Genomic DNA, 20,005 nt, shown 5'->3' with positions numbered 1-20,005 from the left:
TCCATGTTGTCACAAATGGCAAGATTTCATTCCTTTTTATGGCTGAGTAATATTCCATTGTAGGTACAGTGGACACTTGAAAAACAGACTTGAATTGAGTAGGTCCACTTATATGCAATTTTTTTCACTAAATATTTAGTTACATTCTACATGATCTTCAGTTAGTTGAATCCAAAGATGTGAAACCACAGATACAAACAGCCAACTGTTAAGTTGCATGAATGGTCAATGCCCCTAACCCTTGTGTTGTTCAAAGGTCAATGATATATAAACCACATTTTCTCTATCAATTCATCTATCAATGAAGACTTAGATTTCTCCCACATCTTGGCTATGGTAAATAATGCTGAAGTGAATATTGTCATGCATATATCTTTTCAAATTAGCATTTTTGTATTTTGCAAAGAAATCCAGAAGTGGAATTGCTGGATTGTATGGTAGTTCTATTTTTAATTTTTTAAGGAACATCATACTGCTTTCCTTAGTGACTGTACCAATTTACATTTCCACCACTAGTGCCTGAGGTTTTCTTTTTCTCCACATCATCACTAACACTTGTTATTTTTTGTCTTTTTGATAATAGCCATTCTGACAGGTGTGAGGTGATATTTCATTGTGGTTTTGATTTACATTTCCTCGATTATTAGTGATGTTGAGCATCTTTTCACGTGCCTGTTGTCCATCCATATGTCTTCTTTGGAAAAATATATATTCAGATCCTCTGCCATTTTTAATTGAATTGTTTTTTTAATATTGAGTTATATAAGTTCTTTTTATTTTGTGTATTAATTCCTTAGGAGATATATAATGTGTAATATCTTCTCCCATTCACTAGGTTGTCTTTTCATTTTGTGGATGGTTTCATTCGTTGTATGAAATCATTTAATTTGATGTAGTGCTGTTTGTTTATTTTTGCTTTGTTGTTGTTGCCTGAGGAGACAATGCAAATATATATGTGTGTGTGTATATATATATATATATATATGGACAATGTCAGCAAGCATACTGCCTATGTTTTCTTCCAGGAATTTTATGTTTTCAGGTCTTACATTTAAGTCTTTAATCCATTATGATTTTATTTTTGTATATGGTTTGTTTGTTTGTTTGTTTGTTTGTTTGTTTTTGCATGTAGCTGTCCAGTTTTCCCAACACCAATTATTGAAGACTCTCCCATTGTATATTCTTTCCTCCTTTGTCATAGGTTAATTGATCATATAAATGGTGGTTTATTTCTGGGATCTCTTCTGTTCCATTGATTTATGTGTCTGTTTTCATGTCAACATTATACTGTTTTGATGATTGTAGCTTTGTAGAGTAGTTTGAAATCAAGGAGCATTACACCTCCAGCTTTATTCTTCTTAAGGTTGCATTGGCTATTCCTGGGTATTTTGTTGTTCCATACAAATTTTAAGGTTATTTGTTCTAGTTCTATGAAAAATGTCATGGGAATTTTGTTAGAGATTGCACTAAATAGCATGGACATTTTAAAAATATTAATTCTTCTAATCCATGACATGGTATATCTTTCCATTTATTTGTGTTGTTTTCAATTTCTTTCATTCATGTCTTATACTTTTCAGAGTACAGGTCTTTTACCTCCTTTGTTACATTTATTCCTAGGTATTGTATTCTTTTTAATGCAACTGGATTATTTTCTTAGTTTCTTTTTCTGATAGTTTGTTTTTAGTGTATAGAAACGCAACAGATTTCTGCATGTTAATGTTGTATCCTGAAACTTTACTGGATTCATGTATTAGTTCTAACGGTTTTTGGGGGGAGTCTTTAGGGTCTTCTATATATAATATTATGTCTTCTACAAATATGGACAGGTTTACTTCTTCCTTTCCAATTTGGGTGCCTTTTATTTATTTTTCTTGTCTTGTTGCTGTGGATAGGACTTCCGAAACTATGTTAAATAAAGTGGGCATCCTTGTCTTTTTCCTGATCTTAGAAGAAATGCTTTCAGCTTTTCACTATTGAGTATGATGTTAGCTGAGGGCTTGTCATATATGGCTTTTATTATTTTGAGGTATGTCCCCCTTTGTTGAGAGTTTTTATCATAAATGGATGTTGAATTTTGTCAAAAGCTTTTACTGCTTTTATTCTGCTCATTTCTCACCTGATCATGGTATATGATCATTCTGATGAATTTCTGAATTTGGTTTGCTAGTATTTTGTTGAGGATTTTTGCATCTATGTTCATCAGATGTATTTATTGGCCTGTAATTTTCTTTTTTATAGCATTTTTGTATGGTTTGATATCAGGGTAATGCTGGCCTCATCAAATAACTTTGGAAGCATTTCTTCCTTTTCAATTTTTGGGAATATTTTAAGAAGGATAATTATTAAATCTTCTTCAAATGTTTGGTAGAATTCACCTGTGAAGCTATCTGGTCCTGGGCTTTTGTTTGTTGGGAGATTTTTGATTACTGTTTCAATTTCATTACTAGTAATTGGTCTATTCAGATTTTCTTCCTTATTCAGCCTTGGAAGATTCCATGTTTTCAGGTTTTCAGGAATTTATTCATTTCTTCCAGGTTGACCAATTTGTTGGCATAAAATTATTCATAGTAGTCTCATGATGCTTTGTATTTTTGTGGTATCAGTTGTAACTTCTCTTTCATTTTTGATTTTATTTATTTGGGCCCTCTCTAATTTTTTTTTTTTTTTTTTTTTTTTTTTGATGAGTCTGGCAAAAGGTTTGTCAATTTTGTTTATCTTTCCCAAGAACCAGCTCTTAGATTCACTGATATTTTCTGTTGTTGTTTTTTTTTTCAGTCTCTATTTCATTTTTTCCACTCTGATCTTTATATTTCCTTCCTTCTACTAACTTTGGCCTTTGTTTATTCCTTTTTTCCCCTAATTCATTAAGGTGTAAAGTTCATTTATTTGAGATTTTTCTTGTCCCTTGAGGTAGACTTGTATTGCTATGACTTCCCTCTTAGAACTGCTTTTACTCTCCCCCATAGATTTTGGAAAGCTGTGTTTCTATTTTCATTCATCTCAAGGTATTTTTTCTATTTGCTGTTTGGTTTCTTTATTGACCCATTTTTTAGTGGTATATTAGTAAACATCTTTCTAATTTTCCCAGGACCAAGTGGCTTCTGGGAGAGGAGGGAATTTTGGTGCTAAAACTTGTAAGGTGTAAAGAAAACAAAGATGAGTTTTTTATGATATTTTGTCTCCCAAAAGGGATACAGCTCTTACGTTTATTTTAAATTGTCATTGTTTATCTGTTTGCTTCTCCATCGCAGCATTCTTTGCCCAGGGAAAATCTCACTGTCAGGAATGCTGTCTTAAGGAAATGGGGCGGGGGTTAAAAATCAAGGTATACACTATACCTGAGTTTATCATAGCCTCTCCTCTCCTCTGAGCCATTGATCTTGTTCTTGAGCCTGACTCAACTCTTGTTACATGTTACAAACAACAACAATCCTAACTAAATGTGGTGTAAACCATAACGATATCTACTTAACAAGGAAACCACATATAGGCAGACCCAATGTTGGTTCAGAGGTGTAACAGTATTACCAAAGTCATAGACCATGCTCCACTCTCAGCCAGTGTTTTTTTCATTTCTCTTCTTGATAACAAAATGACCACTTAGGTTTTATTTTGCCACCAAACATTATTGTAACAGAAACAAGAAAGTGTGGGTAATGGCCTTCTCCTTGTAGAACACTATTATTTTAGGAAGAAAAAACCTTGTCCATAATTCTTCCAGCAGACTCTAGTTTATCTTTTTGGACAGAACTCAGTCTGGCCCAGCGGCTCATTAGCAAAAGGGACCAAGATCACATGAGCAGTTGTAGCAGTGTTTCCCAACCTGTTTTGTCACTGCCCCAAGGAGCCGTTCTAGACATTTTTCTTAGTCACCCCCACTATGAAATTTTAACATCAGTGTCCACAATATAACTGTTTGTGTACTTTATGCATATCTGTGCTTTATAAATAAAAATAGTAAGTTTTTCTTCTCAAGAATCGAGTGTTGTCCCCCTTGGGTTGGTGTCACCCTACTGTAAACTCATAGTTTAGTTCAATCAGGATTCATTCTCTGTACCTGGGTACATTATCAAAACATTTAGCAAGTTAAAGAAACAATTAGCAAGGAAGAAGAGGTTGTGGGGTAGCATCAAGTAGTGTCTTCTATAGTCCACATTTGGGATCACTCTTCAATTGTGTTCATTGCATAATCACTAATAAACATTCTTGATTATGTAATATACACCAAGTCCTAAATACTTACTGAAGATCCAGTGGGGAACTGAAAAATTTAAGTCATTTTATTCTACTCAACAGTTTAACAGGACATATTCAAACACTTCCAGAACCATGACATTGCCATGCTTTTGTATAATGATTTTCTCAATCAAATGCAAGATTTCTCTCCTACTTTCTTCCTTTGCATACACAGCATACCATGTAGTAAGACACAAAATGGGTTCAGAGGCAGAACTTGGTTAAAACAGGAATACAAATATTTAACTCGTTTAGATCATGTACATTATAATTTGTTTGTTTGGGTTTTTTTTTTTTTTTTGGTACATTATTAAAACTGGTGCAGACCTAAAGAGTCATTATTATTTTTTGAGTTTTGAGAGTTTGTCATTTTCTTCCTATGCACCTTACTCAATTAGTGGTTTGACAATATTAGAGAATCAACAAATCAATAAATACTAGACTCATTATTGAATGAAAAGTTGCTGTGAACACCAGAAGTCAGAACATGTAACCAGTAAAAGTAATCCCTAATTTGACATTGTTTTGACCTTTAAATATGTAAAACTTTAGTAATTGTATTTGTTTTTGTCATACAACTTACTTAGAAATATGTGTGACAGTCCAGAAAAATCATTAAAAATACCTCTCATAAGTGCCCAGTTATATAAGAATCATTTAGCTAATCAAAAGAAAAATATTCCTTTTCTGTTTGCCTTGCAGCATTTTATATTCACTCTTTCACTCATGGAGCTTTTGAGTGAACTCAGAGTTTGTGAGGATCAGTTCATTGATCAACAGTCATCAAAATAATGCCGTTGGCAGCAACATGGATGGACCTAGAGATTGTCATACTGAATGAAGTCAGCCAGAGAAAAACAAATATCATATATTGCTTATATGTTGAATCTAAAAAAGGGTACAAATGAACTTATTTACAAAACAGAGTCACAGATGTAGAAAACAAACTTATGATTACCAGGGGGTAAGGGGGGCAGTGATAAATTGGGAGATTGAGATTGACATATACACACTACTATATATAAAATAGATAAACAACAAGGACCTACTGTATAACACAGAGAACTATATTCAATACCTTGTAATAACCTATAATGGAAAAGAGTATAAAAAATAGTGGATATATGTATATGTATAACTGATTCACTTTGCTGTACACCCAAATTGTAAATAAGCTATACTCCAATAAGAATTTTTTAAAAAAAGAAGAAAAAAAACACACAGTCATTACCAAGCTTTCACTTTACTAAACTTGCACCTTGGGACTCAGTCTATCAGGGGAGCGCTAGCGAGGGAAGAGAGGTCGGTCAGTGCTCCAGAGAGGGAAAGTCAAAATCCAAGCCATGTCTTCATCTAAAAATAGAAGAAACACTTTCAGACATGGGAAAAGAGTAGCAGGACTGGGGTTTGTGTGAGTGTTTGCTGTGAGGACAGTTGTGAGGGGAGAGTCTGGAGGAGACTGGAATGCATTCTGCATGGTGTCTGTACTTGGCATCTATGGGGCTGCAAAGCCAGACAGGTCAGAACTTCTGCCAGAATCAATACTTTTCCCCCATCTTCACTGAGGCTCAGAACAGATTGGAGGCAGCAAATGAGCAGTGGCTGGCATGGCACTGAGTGCCCAAGGCAGTCCATTCACTGCCCCGCACCCCATCTTGTTCTGCTTTCAGAAAACTATACACCTCCGTGAGCAAGGCTTTCCCTATAAAGGATCAAATCATTTTTTTCCCAAAACTTCTGTACCCCTTAATGTGCCCACTTCCCCCTGTCAAGTAAGGTGGTCCTGAAGGTCCTTTGAACCTTTAAATATTTATGGATGTAAAGGAAAATTGGATTTAGATATAGCTAATGCCTCTTGGCACTTTCCCACTGAAGTGTACTGGTATGCGGGTGCCAGGGTCTGTCTGGAACCTCTTATTTTCCCCATGTACCTAGAGGATGTTCACCTGTATATTTTAAGAGACTGGCTTTATCTCGAATCTGCAGACACTCATCACCATATGCAGGAGCTTGAAAAAATAATCATGTTCAAAAGAAGTGGAGCATTCCACATGCCACTGCCAAGCAGAGATTAAAAGGGAGGCTTCCAGGCTTATTGGAATATCTAGATTTTGACTCACTGAAGGCTAGATAGCAAACACTTCCTTATGCTATTCACATCAATTTTATACATGTTTATCCCAAATGTTAAATGTAAACTAAAATATAAATTTTAAATAAAAGTAAAAATACGAAATTATTCATACAAATGCTGAAACCTGCTTTTACTGGTGCCCTGGTGTTTGAGCTCTGTTGGTAAGTATTTTCTCCCCCAATTCACTTCTGTACCCCTTCCCATATTATGCAGCTCACCTGCCTGGTGGGGAATTGTACAGCATTTCTGATCCATGAGTGTGAGATTGAACAAAGTCTCTGTTTTTCTTCAGCAGCTAAAAGTAATATCCTGGTAAAACATCCTGAGCAGTATAGCACTAAATTTGAATTACTGAAGACTAACTTTTCTTTTCAGTCTGAGATAACCATATTATACTGTCTTAATGCTAAGTAATAGCAATATTAAACATTTTAAAAATCTGAGCATTAAAAGAAACTGAATGTTCATCAACACCATTGCCTTTATTATATAGATAAGAAATGTGAAGTAGAGTACTTATCCAACAAGGACTTAATAGTAAATCATTATTAGAGCACAATGCCACTCTTAGCCAAGTTTTTGTTTTCTTTCCTATTCTTTTCTTTTCTTTTCCTTTCTTTTCTATTCTATTCTATCATATTCTATCATATTGTATTTTATTATATACATACATATCATTTCCATATAAGTTAGAAAGTTTTCACCATATTATATTTAATTAGAGAAATAGAGATAGAGAGAGAGAGTTAGCCAGAAAATTATTATTTGTTAAATGATGTCATGTTTTTGACTTTTATTATACTGGCAGTTGAACTCAGAAGAGAAACTCAGAAAAGCAAAGCTACATTGAGTACATGTCACGTTTCACTGGAAAAATGGACAGTAGGAAAGATTCGACAGTTACTGAGCACCAGATACATGCTGCACAAATTGCATTCCAGTCTTCATTTCAGTTTCATTAAATATGTGTTGTTAAATGCATCGTATAGCTGTAACGTACTGGAAGTTCAATGATGCTATGTAATTTTTTGGCACCACACGACAGTCCACTGGCAGGTCTCTCTGACCCCAAAGTCTTCACTCTTCCCACTACACTCTGTTGCTTCCAAAAGGAATTTTGAACCTTGGATTAATTCCCACTGCCATCAATTCCAATGTGTAAAGTCAGTTCACTTTGTTTTTGTTGCTGTTGTTTTACAAACACTGTAGAACTAAAACCTTCTGAATTTCCATCATTGTGTATCTTTGGAGCTGTTGTACCAGGACTCTGTATTTTGGTGTCTGGGTGAAAGGGATTAGCAGTGGTTCTATGGCCTTCCCTGTAGCCTCAGGGATCCCTGAGGATTTGTCCTTTGGTGGAACCCTCCTCACAACAGTAACTCAAAGAATTGTGAGAATTATTCTTATTCCAGATCCGAAACAAGTGGAAATCCAACCAAGGACCTGGCAGAGCCCAAGTGCCTGCCCCTCACTGTTGAGGCTGTTTATCTGGGAATGAGTAACATGAATGGCTTGACATAGCTGCATGGAAAAGAACCCAGCACTCCGAGGGCTGTGTGATGAACAGGCATAAAAGCCAGAGCCTTGCCAAAGATGATGGCTTCCCCAGCTGATCCGCACTCGCTTCTGCATCATCATATTCCTGAACTGGTTGACCTGACCCACTCCATGGTCCTAACCCGGGCCAAGACTGCCTGTCTCGGCCAAGGAGATTCTTTTCCAAGTCAGATTAGTGCAACCAATAACAAAACCGATACTGAGACTGGAACAGCACATGTTTTATTCAATAGTCAAAGAATGAGGAAGCAGGAACCTGGTCGGTAAATCAACTTCACAATCCAATTTGGGCTGAGACACCAAATATGTAGGAGGGTCAGAATAAAAGGGAGGGAATTGGAAAGAGTGGGAGGAATATTCATGAGTTATCTGAGAACAGGAGTGTGGTTTGGACCCGGAACTGATGCAACTCTCCTCTTCAGTCCTTGTATGGACTTTTCTGGTTGTTGTCATGGTAACTGTCAACTGTCATGGCACTGGTGGGTGTGTCATTTAGCTAATGCATTACAATGAGCATGTAATGAGGCTCAAGGTCCACTGGACATCAATTTTTCCACCAGGGACTAGTTGATTCTAACTGATTCTTGTTTTTCTTGTCTTTGCAGCTTCCTCCTGAAACTTAGATAAGAGTAATTGGTTTCCGTTCCAGGAAGGGACAGGGGTGTATTGTAGGGCAACAACCTCGGTAACAATAACTCCTGAGCACACTTTGTCCCCAGCACAAATGATGGGGATGTCACAGGCAGGGCTTGAGGTCACAAGATTTCTGCTATGTAGGAGCTGAGTGTGCAGTGCTTCTGCCCACCTTCTATCCTTTATAAAGTTAAGTAAACTTAAGGCATCACAAACCACTGAACCTGGTTGAGCCAAGTGGCCATTTGCAAGACATATTCAAAGTTCACATTGAGAAACATAAGTATATACAGTGTGCAAAATACATCATGTCACTGGGGGCCACGTGCATTTTTGCTAGTTTATAAGTCTGCCTGTCCTCCCCTGAGAGGTCTTTAGGGCAGGACCAGGTCCTGTTCACTGCTCTACCTTCTGAGTTTTTCACTTTTTTCCCTCCACTTTAATTATTGCCATTTCTCAGACTACTTCAAAATATATTTGGGTGCTTCTCATTTCCTTGACCTCTTCTTTTTCAATAGTTTTTTTCATTTTACTCCACTACCTAGTCACAATATCAATCTTCCCATTACCCCAGAAACCGCATCTACACTGAAGTCATTATTTCAGATTACAACCCTTTGCAGTACACCTTGCTCGGGCACACAGACAAAGACATTTCTGATTTCTTGAAGAGTCACAAGCATTGTCCCCCTCGTTCTATTTATCTGCCAAATTACTTATCCTTGTGGTCTGAATGTGTCCCTCCCAAATTCAGATGTTGAAATCCTAATGCAAAGGTAATGGTGTAGGGTAAGCCCTGACAGTGTTCTTTCTTCTTCTTTCTTTTTATTTATTTTTTTATTGTAATGTAAGTGCCTGACTTAACCTTTGATTGCCAGAGCATCCATTTCAAAGAGGCATCCAGTTTTAAGACCTTGGCAATCTCCAATAAACACACTGCCAGCCACAGGATTAGATAAATCACCAGGCCACACCTCCCTCCACTGAGGTTTCTTTGTTTTTGAGATCTTGATCGATTTCAATAAATGACCATTTGGACTACTTGCTTTTATCTCTCCCTGTGCTTTAAATTTCTGCTCTTATGCTTTAAATTCACCAATAAAGAGTGAGCCCGCAAAACTCTAGTCCCCATCCTGGACCCCAGTAAAAGTGGAACTCCAGCCCCCCCGCCCTTCCCTCCCACTCTCCCCCTCCCATGATCTCTCCATGTGTGGCCCTAAGGGTACTGTGTAACTTCTAGGTCTTGTAAGTAATAAACCTTTATCAAAGTTTCCTAATGGTTATTGCTGAAGGGTGTCTTGCAATCATAATGTGAACCACAAGGGCTGGTCCAACCACAACGCAGTTTATTGATAGGCTGAGACTGGCAAGAAACAAATGGAAATAGGAGGTGAGGCTTTTGGAAGGTGCTTAGTTCATACACCCCCATGAATGAGCTTAATGTTCTTACAACAGATACCCCAGAGAGCTCACTGCAGGAAGGGGGAACACTGTCAGGGCCCAAGAGTGGACTCATGTCTAACACTTTCGTCTAACAGAAATGAATTGTCTGAGGAGACACAAGTACTGGCAAAACAAAATACTTTATTGGGAAGGGGTGTGCGGGCAGAGAGCTGAAGGGTAAGGGAAACCAGGAGGACTGCTCTGCCACATGGCTCACAGTCTCATGGTAATGGGGTTAGTTTCCAGGTTGTCTCTGGCCAATCATCTTGCTTGGCCCATATTTGGTCTGACTCCGAGTTCTTCCTGCTGGTGCGTGCATCTCTCAGCCAAGATGGATTCCAGTGCAAAGGATTCTGGGAGGCTGGCAGGACATATTATGGGCTGGTGTCTCCTCCCTCCTTTTGGCCCCTCCCAAATTCTCCTAGTTAGTGTTCCCGGCAGCACCGGGTTCTTTCTTTTCTGAGACAACTTACGTAGGCAGTTATCATCGTGCCAGTCCAAGGCAGGTGGTTTGGGTCAAAGGTTCCCTAATACTTCCACCCTGTGAGCACACTGAGAGAAGGCACAGGCTGTGAATCAGGAAGAGGGTCTTCACCAGAAAACGACAGCCATGGTGCCTTGATCTTGGACTTTTCAGCCTCAAGAGCTGTGAGAAATAAATTTGTGTTGTTTACTAGCTACCTAGTCCATGGCACTTTGTTATAGCAGCCTGAAAAGACTAAGCTTATGCTTTCACTGCCCAATGATTTTATCAGATTAGATTGCATAATTCCTCTTTATAGCCACTGGCTTGAAAAATCTCTCAAGTTCCATACCCTTGGGTGAAATCAGACATTTCCTTTAGCTTCTGTAAAATAAGATTCATATTTTATGGCAAGACAAGACAAATTTAAGCATAAATATTCTTTTCTGCCCTTGGCCTCCTCTCTCTCTCCACTGTGCATTGTGTATCTGCATTATGCATGGACCAGACTGAAGGCTTCCACCAAGATCAGGAACAACACAAGGATGTTCAGAGTGAAGTAAGTCAGAAAGAGAAAAACAAATATTGGATATTAACACATATGTGTGGAATCTAGAAAAATGTTACAGATGAACCAGTTTGCAAGGCAGAAGTAGAGGCACAGATGTAGAGAACAAACATGGACACCAAGGGGGGAAAGTGGGAGGTGGGGGTGGGGGGGATGAATTGGGAGATTGGGATTGACATGTATACACTAATATGTATAAAATAGATAAGTAATAAGAACCTGCTGTATAAAAAATAAATAAAATTCAGAAAACAGTAAAATATAGAAGAGAAAAAAATTAGAGAAAATCAGTAAAATGAAAGCTAGTTCTGTCAAAAGAGTAATGGCATTTGCAAACCTTTAGATTAACCTTTAGAGACATCTCAAATGATGAAAATCAGAATGAAAGAAGGTGACGTTATTGATAAATTATGGAAATATAAAGATTATATGAAAATACTTAATTAGGAGAGAACACTTTTCTAACAACAAATAAGAAAATCTGATGAAGTGGACAATTATTAGCAAGACACAGACTACCAAAATTGATCCAAAAAGAAATAGAAGGCCTGGATAGTCTTATAACAAGTAGAAAGTTAAATTATTAATCAAAATAACTCCTGCAAAGAAAAGTGCATGTCCAGATGTGTTTGCCGATGAATTCTACCAAACATTTAAAGAAGAATTAACACTAATCACTTACAAACTCTTCCAATAAATAGAAGGAACACTTCCCAGGTCAATCAATGAGACCATTCTTACCGTGATACTAGGCAAGAAAAGCCATCACAAAAAAAGAAACTATAGACCGAAATTCCTAATAAATACAAACACAAAAATCCTCAACCAAATGCTAGCACAGTGAATCCAGAAACATATAAAAGAGATTGGACACCATGATCAAGTAAAATTTACACCAAAAATGAAAGACTGTTTTAACAAATGAAAATCAATCAAGTTAATAACTCATATTAATATTAGAATAAGAGACACAAAAAATATGATTGCCTAAATAGCTGCAAAAAAAGCATTTGACAAAATTCAATGCCTTTTCTTGATAAAACCACTCAATAAGCCAGGAATAGAAGATAAGTCTCTCAACTTTATGAGGACCATCATTGAAAAACTCACAGCTAACATCAGACTTAATGGTGAAAGACTGAAGGCTTCCGCCAAGATCGGGAACAACACAAGGATGTTCATTCCCACCACTTGTATTCCATGTTGTGCTGGAGGTCCTAACCATAGCATTCAGGCATCAAAAAATAAATAAATAAAAATAAAAAGATAAAAGGCATCAAGATTGGAAATGGGCACATAAAAATATCTCTGTCTGTAGATGATGATTTTATATACTAAAAAAGTACTAAGGAATTCAGTAAAATACTAAGGTAGTTCAGCCAGGATGCAGAGTTCAAGATCAATATACAAATATAGAGTTCTCTCCTTTAAATTAGCAATAAAAATTCTGAAAATTAAATTAAAGAAAAATTAATTTAAAGTAGCATCAAAATAATAAAACATTTAAGAATATATTTGATAAAAGAATCACAATACTTGTGCAGTGAAAACTACAAAACATCATTGAAAAAAATAAGTGAAGACACAACTAAATTGAAAGACATCCTTGGGTCATAGTTTGGAAGGTTAAGACAGCAATACTCGGGACTTCCCTGGCGGTCCAGTGGTTGAGACTGTGCTTCCACTGCAGGGGGCATGGGTTCGATCCCTGGTCAGGTAACTAAGATAAAAAAGGGGCGATTCTCCCCAAACTCATCTACAGATTCAGTGCAATCCCTATCAAAATGTAGTGCCCTTTTTGAAGAAAATGAGAAGCTAATCCTCATATGATTCGTATGGAAATACAAGAGACTGAGAAAAGCCAAAACAATCTTGAAGGAGAAAGACAAATCTGGAGGATGCAGACCTTCCTATTTCTAAACTGATTACAAAGCTTCTGCAATCAAGACAGTAAGGTACTATAAAGAGTGAAACAGATGAATGAAACAGAATTGGGAGTGCATAAAAAAAAATCCTTACATTTAAGGTGAATTAATTTTAGACAAGGGTGTCAAGACAATTCAATGGGGAAAAAGTAGGTTTTTCAACAAATGGTGCTGGAACAACTGTATATCTATATGCAGAGTAAAGAAGTTGGATCCCTACAACCCACCACATTAAAAACAACAACAACAACAACAACAACAAAAAGCCAAAACTAACTCTAATTTAGATAACAGACTGAAATGTAAGAGCTAAGAGCTAATACTATAAAACTTTTGGAAGACAACATAGGCATAGTCTTTGTGACCTTAGATTAGGCTATGGTTTCTTATACATATATGAAAAGTGTAATTGAAAACAATAGATGATTTAGACTTCATAATTTTTTTTTTTTTTAATTGTGCTTCAACTGACACCAGCAAGGAATTGAAAAGATAATCCACAATACAGGAGAAAATATTTGAAATTCATATATCTAGTAAAGAATTTGTGTCTAGAGTATATGAAAAAACTCTTAAAAATTAACAATAAAATGACAAATGACCCAGTTAAAAACAGGCAAAAATCTCAATAGACATTTCTCCAAAAAAGATACAAATGACTAATAAACACATGAAAAGATGCTCAAAATCATTAGTCATTAGAAAAATCAAAGTCAGAATCACAATGAGATATCACTTCACACCCACTAAGATAGCTATTTAAAAAAAGGAACAGTAGCAAACATTTTTGAAGATATGGAGAAATTGAAACCATTGCTGCTGCGAATACAAAATGTGCAACCACTTAAGAAAAGTGTGACAATTCCAAGAAAATTTCAAACTTGAGTGAACATATGATGTAGCACTTCTCCTAGAAATATGTCCAAGAGAATTGGAAACATATGTCCATATAAATACATGTACATGAATGTTATATAGCACCACAGCAGCATTATTCATAGTAGCCAAAATGTGGAAACAACTCAAATGTCCATCAACTAAGAGATGAACCAAACAAAATTTTGTATATCCATACAAAGGAATATTTTTCCACAATTAAAAGGAATGATGTACTGATACATTCTACAACATGGATGAACATTGAAAACTTGTTAGGTGAAAGAGCTAGTCACAAAGCACCACTTATTTTATGCTTCCATGTATATGAAATACCTGTAGGCAAATCCACAGAGAGAAAGTAGACAAGTGGTTACAACAGATGGTGGAAAGGGGGAAGAGTGACTGCTAATGGGTACAAGATTTCTTTCTGGTTACAAAAAGATTTTCGTACTGGATATTAGTGATGGTTCCACAATTTAGAAAATATTCTCAAACACTGTATATTGTACACTGTAAAAGGGCAAATAAATTGTCTGGGAAATAAATATCTCAATAAAAAATGACAAAACAAAAAGTAACCAAATAAGTATGCCTTGAGAGTTCAGTATCCTTACATGACAACTACTCGAGAGGTCTACTGAAATCAGTGTGCGTGCAGATAGCTGAGCTCAGATGTACAGTAAGGCATAAATGTGTTGCCTTGAAAGTCTGTTAGGTAGCTCTGTGCCTTTATGTCTAAATCTTAACTCAAACCAAATTGCTCTCAAAAGACTGTGAGCAACAAATAGTCGCAATAATGCTAGAAGTAAAAATATTTGTAGTCAGCAATCTTAAATTTGCTTTTGAAAATATTCAGCAAGAATCTTCTGTGAGCACAGTTCAGCCTGTGTGACTGATTTGAAGAAATCCATCAGTGTCATCTACCAAACCTTCAAATCTAGAAGGAGCAGAGGAAGAAATAAATCTTTACTTTGTGGAACTACAGAAAGAGTGGGCTGAAAGCTTAATATCTTGGTGGCAACCTCACCAGCAGTAATAATACATACTGGCTGAGCTAGCCAAAATATATCTTTCTTCTCCAAGAACATCAGTGGAAAGTGAAAGTCTATATATTGAAGCATCTGAACTGCCGGCAGCGCTGAGAATTATCATGCCTATTGAAAAAAGGAATTGAAAAAAATCTGCCTTATAACAATTTACTACTACTAGTATCATCATCATCATCATCATCATACATTTTAGAGCCAATTTCTGATTTATTCTCAGATGCTAGAATTTTGTTTTTGATTGTGTTATTTGTTGTCAGCCTCATCTTCAAGCAAACGCTGATTTTAACATTTTGCCAGTCAACATTTGTCCAAAACATATGTTTCTCTACTCCAGATTATAAGCTTTTCATGCTTATCTTTTATCTGCTTCCTGCAGAGATATATTTTCTAAGCTGTAAACTAATTTTTGTATAGTATGAAATATATCTTTATGAAAAGGATGGTACTAAAATGTGCTTTCCCTTGATTTATGTTTTCTTTCTTGTGAATAGAAATTTGAAGAAGATGACCTTTTGGAGTCCCTCTATTTTAAGACACATTTTCAGGATTAAGGAAGGAGCACTGATATAAATACACTATAATGATTTTAGTATTATTGAGTGAATACACTCATAGCTGCTTGCATAGGCTGGTAAATTACCTTACAGTAGAGAATAGAAAAACAACCTGGGGTTAGCATACAATTTCATAGTGAATCTATTTTCAGCAAGATGCCTCACATATATTCATCTTCACCACAGCTCACAATCCAATATCATACCCTAATTTGGTTTGGGTTAATTTACCCAAGTGACATCACAATGAATATTTACTTCCACTATTTTTTTTCATAAACTGCAAGTTTTCTCTCACATTCACTTATGGGTATAAGCATAAATCCATTTACACAAAGACATCATTGGGCTTTAAATTTGTTGTTGTTTCCAATTAGTCTATTTCCTATTTGACAGTTGTTTTAGCTAAAGTTAATAGCAGTAGCTCACTTTTGAACTCTAATATAATGTTTCTAACCATCTGACTGGAAAATTTTATTAACACCCATTTCAGATTGCTAAAATTCATCAAGTTCACTGCCTCTAAGATGGAAACTTCCAATAAATAATGAAATTCCTGTAGAGAAATACATCAGAAACCAGGCTTTTACATCATGCCCGTTTCAACAATGACTAAAAAAATCTTCTTTACTTTGAATATTTTTCAACGATGAATGATATACAGACCAAAATTTATTTACGAAGGTTTACTGAATTTATTCGGCGTTTAACTCTACTGGCCTTCAATCTCATTCAGAACCGCTTTAGAGGCAAGGAGTGTTGATATGCATGTTTACATTATCATTCTGAAAAATGGTAATTATCACCTAGAAGAAAGCTGCAGTGGAAAATTGCAGCTTCTGCTTTTACTGTTTAAGGTTCCTCACAATACTCTAGATTACCTTGGCAATCTGAGAAAAAGAAAATCAGAATGAAAGTGTGCAATGTGGGATTTGATCTTATTTATGTCAGTTCCATCCAGCATCCTTTCCATTTGTGTAAGATCTAATATCTATTTTAATACAGTTTTTTCAAGCACAACTATAGCAAAACTCTACATTACCTTCATTATATACATCATACTTAGGATCCATCAAGATTTCAGAAATCCATAAACAATCCATAAATCCATAAAATTTGAAAACAGTTTCTTATATTGAAAATATTAGAAGATCTATTAAAGAAAATAAACATTTAATCATAAGTGTTGTATATTTTCTTATAATTATAAAAAGAGAAATAATTTATGTTCATCACTAGATATTCCTCAAAATTATTTTTAAGTTAGCATTATGTATTATTAATATTTTATTTTAAATTTGTTTAATTTCATAAACTAGTGAAATAGTAGAACCTAGAAGAGTATATGAAAATACTTTTTCTAGTTTATTTTAAGAGATGGGATTCTACTTATTTTTGAGTAATCACTGTAATAGTGATACTAACATGTTTCTACTCATATTTTCTCTAATACTTATATTTTTTCTGGTTTTTTTTTTTTTTTTTTTTTCCCTAAGGTCACACTCCTTTTATAATTATACTATGACAAACTTGTAAGCACCACATTTCCAGAATGAATTTTTCTGGATAATTTCTTCCTCTCCTTCCCATTTCCAGTAAGTGATCCTTCCCCATCCACATGGTACTCACAAAATCAGCGGTTTGCATGACTTCCATTCTGTCCCTGCCACAGTGCTCAGGTCCAAGACCTTCTCTGAGCCTCCTTATTCCTGTCCAACCAATGGATGATCCAAGATGGGTACCTGACCCAAGACTAGTCAACCAGTTTCTTCATGTAAACTGTGGAATCAAACAAGAAAGAAAGAAAGAAGTCATTCTTTTTAGGAAGTTATTCTTTTTTCATAATTGTCATTATGAACTCCTACTGTTTCTGCATCTGTGTTTTCAGACATAACATCTAAAAATAGATTCTCTACCTCCAAGTTTTTCTTTTTTTATAACAAAATATATATTAATTGATATACAGTTGATTTACAATATTATATTCATTTCAGATATACAACATAGTGATTCATAATTTTTAAAGGTTACACTCAATTTAAAGTTATTATAAAATATTGGCTATATTCCCTGTGCTGTACAATATATCATTGTAGCATATTTATTTTATACATAGTAGTTTGTACCTCACCCCTTCCCCACCGGTAACCACTAGTTTGTTCTCTATATCTGTGAGTCTGTCTCAGTTTTGTTATATTAATTTGTTTGTTTAATTTTTTAGATTCCACATATAAGTGATAATATAGAGTATTTGTCTTTCTCTGACTTATCTAATTAAGCATAATACTCTCCAGGTCCATCCACAGTCTTGCAAATGGCAAAATTTCATTCTCTTGTATGGCTGAGTAGTACTCCATTATATATAGATACAGATATAGATACCACATTCTCTTTATCCATTCATCTATTGATGGACACTTAGGTTGCTTCCATATCCCGGGTATTGTAAATAATGCTGCTATGAACATTGGGGTGCGTGTATTTTTTCAAATTACTTATTTGTTCCTTTCCTCCAATTTTGAGTTTTCTTGATGCCACTCACCTGATTATTAAGCATAGACCATATATTTTAGGATTAAGAAAAATTATTTAATGGGGTAAAAGCCACATAGCATAAAGTTAACCAATTGAGCAGACAATTGAGTGGCATTAATTATATTTACAATGTTTTGCAACCATTACCTCTATTTCAAAAACATTTTCATCACCCAAAAAAGAATTCCTCTATTCATTAAGTGGTCACTCTCCATCCTCTTCTTCCCCCCAGCCCCTGGCAACCACTAATCTACTTTCTGTATACATAGATTTTGATGTTAGGGACATTTAACATAAATGGAATCATATAATGTGATTTTTGTCACTGGCTTCTTTCATTCAGCATAATATTTTCAACGTTCATAGCATTTATCAGAACTTTATTGTATTTTATGGCTGAATAATATGCCATTGTTTTTATATACGACAATTATATTTTTTTTCAATTAATTAATTTATTTATTTATTTTTGGCTGTGTTGGGTCTTCGTTTCTGTGCAAGGGCTTTCTCCAGTTGTGGCAAGCTGGGGCCACTCTTCATTGCAGTGCGCGGGCCTCTCACTATCGTGGCCTCTCTTGTTGCGGAGCACAGGCTCCAGCCGCGCAGGCTCAGTAGTTGTGGCTCATGGGCCTAGTTGCTCCGCGGCATGTGGGATCTTCCCAGACCAGGGCTCGAACCCGTGTCCCCTGCAATAGCAGGCAGATTCTCAACCACTGCACCACCAGGGAAGCCCCCACAATTATTTTATTCATTCATCTGTTGTTAAACATTTAAGTTTTTCCATCTTTTGGCTATTATGAAATTCCTGCTATTGTGGATATTGAATATATATGTACATGTATTTGTTTGATTTCCCATTTTCAATTATTTTAAGTATAAACTTAGGAGTGGAATTGCTGGATCATATGATAATTCCATGTTTAGGTTTTTGAAGGACTACCAAATAATTTCCACAGCCATGAACCATTTTACATTCCCCAGCAAGTAAGAGGCATGAGGTTTCCAATTTCTCCACGTCCTTATCAACACTTGTAATGTTCCACTGTTTTGAAAATAGCTTTCTTCGTACATGTGAAGTGGTATCTCAATGTGGTTTGACTTGCATTTTCCCAATGACTAATGATGTAGAGTATCTTTACATGTGCTTATTGGCCATTTGAATATCTTCTTTGGAGACATATGTTAGAATTTTTAAAAGCAGCACAAGACCTATGGTACCAATTCCATATTACTCTAGACTAGGTTATACTGTGATAAACATGATCTCAAATGTCCATACCTTAACACTAAAATGCTTTAATAAGTTAAAACTGTGACTTGTAATACCTTGGGACATGAATTATATCTTAACTGGCTTCTCTGAGGGAAAAGTAAGAAAACAGTACTGTCAAAAGTGTAATATTATGTGTAATAGTGTAATATTGGTTGGTTTTGACTTATTTTTGCAAGGTATCACACACGTGCACACACACACATAAATACAAGCTCTGCAGAGTGCTCAACTTGCAAGCAGAGATAATAAAAGATACTAGAAAAAGTATAAGAATTCAAGGGTCTTTAAAAAAAGGAAAAGGCCACTCATTTCAGGAGCACACATAACATGAGACATCTCTGAGAAACACAGACCCAAGTGGTTCCAGTAAAGATGAGACTGAAGATCTGTAATGACATGCAGTACAGATTCAGGCATTGCCTTTTACTCACTTCGTTGTATGAACCTCAAGACAATCCCATTCAGTTAAGAGAAAGCACTGTGGGTTTGGAGTATGAGTGAAAGCAAATCAGTAAAGTGGCTTTAAGAGCCGTGAATTAAAATAAAGCAAGGTTACTTTTACCAGCATATAGAATTCACAAAAAGGCAAAGAGAAAAAAAGCCCACTGAGATATGTTCGTTTTTTGTTTGTTTGTGTTTTTTTTTTAGCAAACTTAACTTCCAAAGAAAAAATCATGAGGCTGGTATAAAAATTCTGTGACATTTTGAGCCTAACAAAGACTCTTGGTTCTACAATCTATGAAAGTTTGAAAC

This window comes from Balaenoptera musculus, chromosome 9, assembly GCF_009873245.2.
Source record: "Balaenoptera musculus isolate JJ_BM4_2016_0621 chromosome 9, mBalMus1.pri.v3, whole genome shotgun sequence".
In the NCBI taxonomy this organism is placed as follows: Eukaryota; Metazoa; Chordata; class Mammalia; order Artiodactyla; family Balaenopteridae; genus Balaenoptera; species Balaenoptera musculus.
Note: the sequence above shows the minus strand (reverse complement) of the source record.